Below are 11,128 nucleotides of genomic sequence, written 5' to 3' on the forward strand. Positions count from 1 at the left end.
ATAGCGCCATCATCGTCAGTGAATTTCACTTATGTTCTTTTAATATGTAATAATGCATATTTCGGGGAGCATCTATCGGTTTTATAAAGTTACATTTTGTACAAGCGACATGGTATTTTTAATACACAAAATGTAAATTCAGTTGTCTCTTTGCTTTATCGTACCTGTTAATAAAAGACATTGAGGTACACAACAGTTGCCATTAAACAAAAAATAAATCTGTCGAAACGCGCCACCACCAGACGTCTCAAGGCTTTGATTCGTGTTATACGTGATATCAGTTAACATCTCGACTGCATGCCGACAATCGTGCAACATCGGGCATTTCCGTATACTCCGGTAAATACGCGTAGCATAAAGGCCGAGGTGATCAGATTGTGCATGCCGAATTACGCAGTTCCTTTATAATTATGCATACACTACGGTATGATCTATTCAGTTTACTCCAGGGATTACGGTGTTAAGTAACCAAATGAATTCACAAAATAAATTTGCGGAAAACATTTTATTTGTTTAAGTGGATTTTGTATAAAACTGCCATAGGATTTAAGGTATGTTACAGAAAGTCTTATATTATCAAAGAGAAATCTTTCGTAGATATGATCACGTTAATTAATGTAATTAAATTAAACCACGTGTGTGTCCATAGGACACTATATACTTCCTGCCTGCTACTATACGTGTTCTCATAAGTAGGTTTTTTTTTGTGTTTTTTTTGATACGTGCAACATAAACTCTTAAAGCACTTAACATGTGTAGTCTGACTGCGTGGAATCTCAAACAGAACACCGGTGCTCAATACCAGTCCTAGTTTTAGGTCTCTAGGTCAAATACCTTAATTTTGAGATACACGTACGAGACACAAACTTTCATGAAATCCAAAATTCACATGCTAAATGATATTCCTACATGGTTTCGTTCATGACTGTATATCATTTTTATGCTCCCCGAAGTGGGGGAGGGGTGCATATAGTCGCCACCTTGTCCGCCCGTCTGTCTGTCTGTCCGTGTCCGCGAAATGATGGTTAAGTGACTTCATAACGGTACTTTCTCTTTGATGTCATTCATTCCGTTCTGTTTATGTGACCTTTTTCTTTTTATGTGACTGATAGAACAATAGAGAGAACAATGGGGGTGTCACATAAATACCGTTTCGTGAGAACGTCCGTCCGTCCGTCACACTTCTTGTCCGGAGCATAACTCGAAATGTATTGAAGATACTAAGTTGTTACTTAAAATAATGAATAAGAGCTCAATGAGAGGAAGTGCAATGATAAGGAACAATAACTCTAGCTGATCCCATTTTTAGCCCACCATCATCAGATGGTGGGCTATTAAAATCACTCTGCGTCCGTGGTCCGTCCGTCCGTCATTCCGTCAGTCCGTCCGTCCGTTAACAATTTCTCGTTATCGCATCTCCTCAGAAACTACTGGGGGATTTTTACCAAACTTTGTCAGAATGATGTATTGGTACCCTAGTTGTGTCCCCCTGAAAATCAGACTGGTTCAACAATTTATGAGTGAGTTATGGCCCTTTGTTTATTTCTATAATTTACATAGATTTATATAGGGAAAAACTTTGAAAACCTTCTTGTCCAAAACCACAGGGCCTAGGGCTTTGATATTTGGTATGAAGCATCATCTAGTGGTCCTCTACCAAGATGATTCAAATTATTTCACTGGGGTCAAATATGGCCCTGCCCTGGGTGTCACATGGTTTACAAAGACTTATATAGGGAAAAACTTTGCAAAAACCCTTGTCCAAAACCACAGGGCCTAGGGCTTTGATATTTTGTATATGACATCATCTAGTGGTCTTCGACTAAGATTGTTCAAATTATACCCCTAGGGTTAAATATGGCCCCGCCCAGGGGGTCGTATGGTTTACATAGACTTATATAGGGAAAAACTTTGAAAATCTTTTTGTCCAAACCACAAAGCCTAGGGCTTTGATACTTTTAATGAAGCATCATCTAGTGGTTCTCTACCAAGTTTGTTCAAATTATCCCCCCAGGGGCAAATATGGCCCCGACCCGGGGGTCACATGCTTCATATAGACTTATATAGGGAAAAGCTTTTAAAATCTTCTTGTCAATAACTGCAACATTCAAACTTGGACCACTTGTATATTTTTGAGTGGCAGATGAACCTTGACATGAGTTGACCTTGATTTTGACCTAGTGACCTACTTTCACATTTCTGTAGCTACAGCCTTCAAATTTGGACCACATGCATAGTTTTGTGCACCGGAAAAAAACTTTGACCTTGATTTTGACCTAGTGACCTACTTCCACATTTTTGAAGGTACAGGCGTCAAATTTGGACCATATGCATAGTTCCTTGTTTCAAAATGAAATTTGACATTGATTTTGACCTAGTGACCTACTTTCACATTTCTCAAGCTATAGCCTTCAAATTTGGACCACCTGCATAGTTTTGTGTACCGAAAAAAAACTTTGACCTTGACATTGACCTGGTGACCTACTTCCACATTTTTGAAGGTACAGTCTTCAAATTTGGACCACATGCATAATTTTGGTTTCGAATGAAATTTGACCTTGATTTTGACCTAGTGACCTACTTTTACATTTTCTCAAGCTATACAGCCTTCAAATTTGGACCACATGCGTAGTTTTGTGCACCAGAAAACACTTTGACCTTGACATTGACCAAGTGACCTACTTTCACATTTTTTGTAGGTACAGGCTTCAAATTTGGACCACATGCATAGTTTCGTGTTCGGAAATGAAATTTGACCTTGATTTTGACCTAGTGACCTACTTCCACATTTCTCAAGCTACAGCCTTCAAATTTTGACCACATGCATAGTTTTGTGTATAGAAAAAACTTTGACCTTGACATTAACCTAGTGACCTACTTCGTCATTTTTGAAGGTACAAGCTTCAAATTTGGACCACATGCAAAGTTTTGTGTTCCGAAATGAAATTTGACCTTGATTTTGACCCAGTGACCTACTTTCACATTTCTCAAGCTACAGCCTTAAAATTTAGACCACATGCATGGTTTTATGTACCGAAACAAACTTTGACCTTTACATTGACCTAGTGACCTACTTTCATATTTTTGAAGGTACAAGCTTCAAATTTGGACCACATTGCATAGTTCTGTATTCTGAAATAAAATTTGACCTTGATTTTGACCTAGTGACCTACTTTCACATTTCTCAAGCTACAGCCTTCAAATTTGGACCACATGCATAGTTTTGTGTACCGAAATGAATTTTGACCTTAAGATTGACCTATTGACCTACTTTCACATTTCTGTAGCTACTGGCTTCAAATTTAGACCACATGCATTAGATTGTGTACCGAAACAAACTTTGACCTTGACATTGACCTATTGACCTACTTTCACATTTTTGAAGGTACAGGCTTCAAATTTGCACCACTTGCATAGTTTTGTGTACCAAATTAAACTTTGACCTTAAGATTGACCTAGTGACCTACTTTCAAATTTCTCAAGCTACAGCCTTCAAACTTGATGCACATGCATAGTTTTGTGTACAAAGAACTTTGACCTTGAAATTGATCTAGTGACCTACTTTCACATTTCTCAAGCTACAGCTTTCGAATTTGAATCACATGCACAGTGTTGTGTACGGAAATGAAATTTGACCTTGAGCTTGTCAATAAGTCTTGAAATTTGGAACACTCAAAAATGACACATTGGTGGGCGCCAAGATCACTCTGTGATCTCTTGTTGAATTATATCTTCCCTTATGTTAAATTTTTTTGTCTGGAGCATGATTTGAAAACTCTAAGAAGGTAAAACTTGATACTTCACACAAATATAGAGGTCATTGAAAGAAAATGCAGTAACTAGGACCTATAACTCTAACTGACCCCATTTTTAAGGTAGCAATCAAATATCACTACATGCAAATTTTTCAGTAATATTGTTTAATGTTTTCTTTTTTATGTGTATTAATGCATTTTTATTGTTTAATGTATAACTTTCGACTCAGGAATTTTCTCCTTTTTCATTTTATAAAGTCACTAATTTTTGCCACGACATGCTCTTTTAAACATTTATCAGAAGCATTTTAACAGTTTCATTTTGTTTTATAGATTATCAAGGATATATGATAAGATATTTTAATATTATTAGTAACAGTGTGATAAAATTTGTGATGGTCTGACTGTGATAAGTTCAACTTGATAATTTCAATTTGTAATATAGATGTTATTTTTTATTTAAATAATTTGTTTTAAAAAGGGTCTCTCTATGTTATACCACAAATGCTTGGGATAAAATGGAAATAAGAGCTTCCTCTTTGTTGTGTTATCCTTGGTATTAGGAGAATGCCAAGGTTTTCTTATGCATAATACAGTATTTAATGATGCTTATTGTTTTATTAGTCCTCTACTGGTTGAAAACCAGTTTCGCGAATGCGCTTTTCCGTCTGTCCGTCCGCAATTTCGTGTCCGGTCCATAACTCTGTCATCCATGAAAGGATTTTAATATTACTTGACACAAATGTTCCCCATAATGACACGACGTGTCATGCACAAAACCCGGACCACTCGTTTAAAGGTCAAGGTCACAGTTGGAGGTCAAAGGACAGCAGGGCTTTTTTCCTGTCCGGTCCATAACTATGCCATCCATGAAGGAATTTTAATATTACTTGGCACAAATGTACCTTATATAAGACGATGTATCATGCACAACTTTCAGACCCCTAGCTCAAAGGTCAAGGTCACACTTGGCAGTCAAATGTTTACATAGCACGAACAGGGTCTGTTTCGTGTCCGGTCCATAACCCCGTCATTCATTAAAGGATTTTAATACCGCTTGGCACAAATGTTCACCATGATCAGACAAAGTGATTTTAATATTACTTGGCATAAATGTTCCAGATGATGAAACGACGTGTCATGCGCAACACCCAGAACTCTGACTTAAAGGTCAAGGTCACACTTGGAGATCAAAGGTAAATGGGACTTTTTCCTGTCCGGTCAATAACTTTGTCATACAAAAACAGGATTTGAATATTAGTTTGCGCAAATATTCCCCTGGATTAGACAATATATTTTGCGCAAAACCTGAGCCCTGAGCTGCAAGGTCAAGGCCACACTTGGAAGTCTAAAGCCAAAAGGGCATTTTTCCTGTCCAGTGTTCATCACCATAAGATGGAGTGTCATGCGCAAGAACCTGGTCCCTAGGTATAAGGTCAAGGTCACACTTAGTAGCCAAAGGTCAGATACAAGAATGACTTTGTTCGGAGCATTTCTTCTTTATGCATGGAAGGATTTTGATGTAACTTGGCACAAAAAATCACCACCGTGAGGCACCCTTGTTAGCCCAACATCATCAGATGGTGGCCTATTAAAATCACTCTGCGTCCGTGGTCCGTCCGTCCGTCATTCCGTCAGTCCGTCCGTTAACAATTTCTCGTTATCGCATCTCCTCAGAAACTACTGGGGGGATTTTGACCAAACTTTGTCAGAATGATGTATTGGTACCCTAGTTGTGTCCCCCTGAAAATCAGACTGGTTCAACAATTTATGAGTGAGTTATGGCCCTTTGTTTATTTCTATATTTTACATAGATTTATATAGGGAAAAGCTTTGAAAACCTTCTTGTCCAAAACCACAGAGCCTAGGGCTTTGATATTTGGTATGAAGCATCATCTAGTGGTCCTCTACCAAGATGATTCAAATCATTTCTCTAGGGTCAAATATGGCCCCACCCTGGGGGTCACATGGTTTATATAGACTTATATAGGGAAAAACTTTGAATAACCTCTTGTCCAAAACCACAGGGCCTAGGGCTTTGATATTTTGTATGTGACATCATCTAGTGGTCTTCAACTAAGATTGTTCAAATTATACCCCTAGGGTCAAATATGGCCCCTCCCTGGGGGTCATATGGTTTACATAGACTTATATCAGGAAAAACTTTGAAAATCTTCTTGTCCAAACCACAAAGCCTAGGGCTTTGATACTTTTAATGTAGCATCATCTAGTGGTTCTCTACCAAGTTTGTTCAAATTATCCCCCCCAGGGGCAAATATGGCCCGCCCCGGGGGTCACATGCTTTATATAGACTTATATAGGAAAAAGGTTTTAAAATCTTCTTGTCAATAACTACAACATTCAAATTTGGACCACATGTATATTTTTGAGTGGCAAGATGAACCTTGACATGAGTTGACCTTGATTTTGACCTAGTGACCTGCTTTCACATTTCTGTAGCTACAGCCTTCAAATTTGGACCACATGTATATTTTTGAGTGGCAAGATGAACCTTGACATGAGTTGACCTTGATTTTGACCTAGTGACCTACTTTCACATTTCTGTAGCTACAGCCTTCAAATTTGGACCACATGCATAGTTTTGTGTACTGGAAAAAGCTTTGACCTTGATTTTGACCTAGTGACCTACTTTCATATTTTTGAAGGTACAGGCGTCAAATTTGGACCATATGCATAGTTCCGTGTTTCAAAATGAAATTTGACATTGATTTTGACCTAGTGACCTACTTTCACATTTCTCAAGCTATAGCCTTCAAATTTGGACCACATGCATAGTTTTGTGTACCGAAAAAAACTTTGACCTTCACATTGACCAAGTGACCTACTTTCACATTTTTGAAGGTACAGGCTTCAAATTTGGACCACATGCATAGTTTTGTATTCCAAAATAAAATTTGATCTTGATTTTGACCTAGTGACCTACTTTTACATTTCTCAAGCTACAGCCTTAAAATTTGAACCACATGCATAGTTTTGTGTACCGAAATGAACTTTGACCTTTACATTGACCTAGTGACCTACGTTCACATTTTTAAGGTACAGGCTTCAACTTTGGACCACATGCATAGATTTGTATTCCGAAATAAAATTTGACCTTGATTTTGACATAGTGACCTACTTTTACATTTCTCAAGCTATAGCCTTCAAATTCGGACCACATGCATAGTTTTGTGTACCAAAATGAACTTTGACCTTTACATTGACCTAGTGACTTATTTTCACATTTTTGAAGGTACAGGCTTCAAATTTGGACCACATGCATAGTTTTGTATTCCAAAATAAAATTTGATCTTGATTTTGACCTAGTGACCTACTTATACATTTCTCAAGCTACAGCCTTAAAATTTGAACCACATGCATAGTTTTGTGTACCGAAATGAACTTTGACCTTTACATTGACCTAGTGACCTACGTTCACATTTTTAAGGTACAGGCTTCAAATTTGGACCACATGCATAGATTTGTATTCCGAAATAAAATTTGACCTTGATTTTGACATAGTGACCTACTTTTACATTTCTCAAGCTATAGCCTTCAAATTCGGACCGCATGCATAGTTTTGTGTACCAAAATGAACTTTGACCTTTACATTGACCTAGTGACTTATTTTCACATTTTTGAAGGTACAGGCTTCAAATTTGGACCACATGCATAGTTTTGTATTCCGAAATAGAATGTGACCTTGATTTTGACCTAGTGGCCTACTTTTACATTTCTCAAGCTACAGCCTTCAAATTTGGACCACTTGCATAGTTTTGTGTACCGAAATGAACATTGACCTTAAGATTGACCTAGTGACCTATTTTACATTTCTGTAGCTACAGGCTTCAAATTTAGACCACATGCATAGGATTGTTTACCGAAACAAACTTTGACCTTGACATTGACCTAATGACCTACTTTCACATTTCTCAAGCTACAGCTTTCGAATTTGGACCACATGCACAGTGTTGTGTATGGAAATGAAATTTGACCATGAGCTTGTCAGTAAGTCTTGAAATTTGGAACACTCAAAAATTGCACATTGGTGGGCGCCAAGATCACTCTGTGATCTCTTGTTTTTAGAATTACGTCCCTTTGTTATTACTATAAATAGATTATATTGTAACTTATTTATTACTGTCCGTAGGGAAAAATCGGGACCAGTTTTCTGTGGTACAACATGCATGTTACATCCAGTTTTAAGGAGCATTTTGACCTGTCTCTACCTAGTAAAGAGTTTCTTGTGGACTTATATTTTTCTCCCTTTGTTGTTACTATAAATAACATATGACACCTTTTTTGATAATCGGGCAAAACAAAATGCCACATGAAAACAACTGTAGGTTTTTAAATATAAATAACTGTATAAATATTGTTAAGCGTTTTGCTATAACATATTGTATACATAGTACAATATTGTTTATACATCATTGACAGATATCAGTTCATTATGTTATACTGCAGTATAGAAAATTAGGTGCCTTCCAGTAGGGGACTTTGTATTGCATGTCAATACTTCATTCACTTGTTGTATACTGTGGTTGTTAATCATGTAAATTTTATCCTTTGCCGAAATCTGTTTATCTATCTATCTATCTATCTATCTATCACGTCTTTGAGATTGAGGGGAAGTGCAGTAACTAAGAACTATAACTCTATATGACCCAATCTTTGAATCCCCTCTTTTTGGATATGTGCTTCGGGGAACATCGATTGGTGTTACCGGTTGTCTTGTTTTGAGATGTATGCAACACAAACGTTTAAGAACTTTATGCGTATTTTTCACTAGGTCAAGGACCATAACTCCGGTCTTGCTGAGGAAATCTCAAACAGAATACCAGGTGCACAGGTTCACATGCTGTAAAACAATCAAGCAATGTTTAATGACTCCAACTTAAATACTTTTTAAGATACATACGATACAAACTTGTTTGCCTTTTTTGTGCATATTTTTGACTAAATTTAGGGCCATAACGCTGATCTGACCGACAGGAATTCTAAACAAAACCCAAGGTGCACAACTTCACAAGCTGAATAATATTCGTTTCATGTTTCATGACCATAGGTGAAATGTGTATTAGGATGCGTGTTACATAACTCTTTCTTCCCTTTTACGCATATATTTTACTAAGTCAAGGGCCAAAATTCTGGTCTGACTGAGTGCACAATTTCACATGCTCAGTAATAGATATTAGTCGCCCTGATTTTTTACCGGATGTTTTGATTTTAATGCGCATGCGCTCTTTACGTGTGGCAAAAAGACCGTTGAACAATAAGTAAACCTACATAAAATCATTTATTGTTTTGCCACAATAAAGAAGATATTGACCACACAATTTATTGTACATAATGCATTGATTAAAGATAGATATGTTATTGATCAAACATTACCTGAGAAGCCGCTTTATCTATTTTTATTTTCGACTTTTTAAAATCCATAGATCTACTTCAACATTTTTCTTTTACCTAGATTTGTTGAGATGAAAGAGTCTATTGCTGTTCATTATGAATCCCTAATTATCAGTCATAAAGCGCATTAGTTAAAGTATCTCATTTTGAGCAAGGCAGTTGTGGCCATGCAATGATTTACATATATTCTTCTTTGTCCTGCAGTGGTAATTTATTATAACACAGACTCATATTGATCGAATAGATTGAAATGTGATATATTCTAACATAGTTTATATTGTGCGGTCATGTCTTTTTGCCCTACGTAGAGTGCGCATGCGCGAAATTTACTACCGTTGCTAAGGATCGCGCAAAGTGTAAACCCATCTATATTCATGTAATGTTCCATAATCCTAGGACATTTAATTTTTGAGATGCATGTGACACACACTTTTATGCCATTTAATGCATATTTTTGAGTGAGTCGAGGGCCATAACTCTGGTTCGGATGTGTGAAATCCAAATTGAAACAGCAGGCGCACAACTTCACCTGGTTGAATACAATGTTGTGAGGCCTTGATGACTCTGGGTCAAGTACTTTTTGAAATATTCAAGACACAAATTCGGATGTACAGACAAGAGTAACTCTAAGTGCCCCCCTTTTAAAAGGTGGAGGGTGTGGGGCACAGTCTGGCAATCAGTTCAATGTTTATAAAAAGTGTTCAACACTGTTATCAGCGGTGGCCTAGAGGAGACATAGATTTTTTTATACTAATACGTGTGTATTAGTATAACAGTATCTATGTCGCCTCTGTGCCACCGTACAGATCAGATATATATTGAAATAACCTGAGACTGAAAAATCTATAAATTATGATAACACCAAAGTACTGGTTCTACAAACCCATGTGCTCGAAACCTTATGTGAGGTCGTTCCTAGAAATTACTATACATTTAAATCAGTTTGGTGTGGCGCTATCTAGACTACTTAAACCATGTAAACTATGTAAACGGTTAAAGCAATTTTCATACTGTGATATGGGCCAAAACATAACTTGAAACTTGTGACGGTAGCTATAAATAGTTATGAATAAAATTTCGTTGAATACCTATCTATATATAGTTCAGTGTCAAACTTCCGAAACGGATCAATACTTTTTTCATGTGTTAAAAGGTGGATGAATATCTTAGGTGCACAGTACTTAAGTGGTTTTATCAAGGTGTCCGCTCTTGTTTGAAGTAATATCATGAGCGGGCACAACGACATTCCACAAGTCAACTTATGCATACTGAGCGGACTTGAGACAGTAGACGATCGCCTCCCCCCCCCCCCCCCCCCCCCCCCCCCCCCATCAAGCCCCAGGAAACCACACGCCTTTGTGAAAACCCCAAACTGTAGTTCAGTGAACTATTCTTTCAAATTGAGTAGTTCTTATCCGGATTTTCATATCAGATTTAAAATAAAGTTGAAAAAAATACAGTATAATTTACGCAAATATTAGCGCACCCCAAATATTTACTGTGGCCTTTTTGTGCCATTTCTTTTCGGAACGCGACTTCGCCAAGCGATATCGCAAGATTGATGGGGCATATCATCATTGTATATCCTGAAATACAACATATGAAAAACTTATTTGAGCTAATTTTAAACAAAAATCGTCTCTCACTAGCTTAATAATTTTCGTACACTCATTTTGAAAGTCATCTCGTTACTATTTTTGTAACTTTCCCATGTATATAATGTCACGTGTAATTCAGTGCAGTACATAATAATTATTCTTCACGACGAGTTACAGATAAAATTGTAGTTACTGATAAAATAAGATTTATCCAGCTCGTCCTGTGTGCGATGAAAGTTCAAGTAGTAATATACAAAGTATGCAAATTTTGCAACAGATTGTGAAGAATGATATGCATTGAAGGACACCAGAAATATATGGGAAATTTGCAAAAAGAGTAAAACATGATATGATTTTCAAGGT

The 11,128-nt window shown here is 37.1% G+C and overlaps 1 protein-coding gene across 2 annotated transcripts in view; it reads left to right on the plus strand.

Annotated features, from left to right (window-relative positions):
- The first annotated feature begins 401 nt into the window (after nucleotides 1-401).
- The window catches only part of LOC123533579 (uncharacterized), a 35,922-nt gene continuing 25,195 nt past the window's right edge, over nucleotides 402-11,128 (plus strand). The window contains exon 1 of one of the 2 annotated variants that reach the window (XM_045315278.2): nucleotides 402-551. The gene's annotated coding sequence lies outside the window, so the exon portion shown is untranslated. Of the gene's footprint in view, nucleotides 552-11,017; nucleotides 11,127-11,128 lie in introns of those variants that run through there. The other variant, XM_045315279.2, reaches the window with a different exon arrangement.

The sequence above is a fragment of the Mercenaria mercenaria genome, chromosome 12 (genome assembly GCF_021730395.1).
Source record: "Mercenaria mercenaria strain notata chromosome 12, MADL_Memer_1, whole genome shotgun sequence".
NCBI classification, from domain to species: Eukaryota; Metazoa; Mollusca; class Bivalvia; order Venerida; family Veneridae; genus Mercenaria; species Mercenaria mercenaria.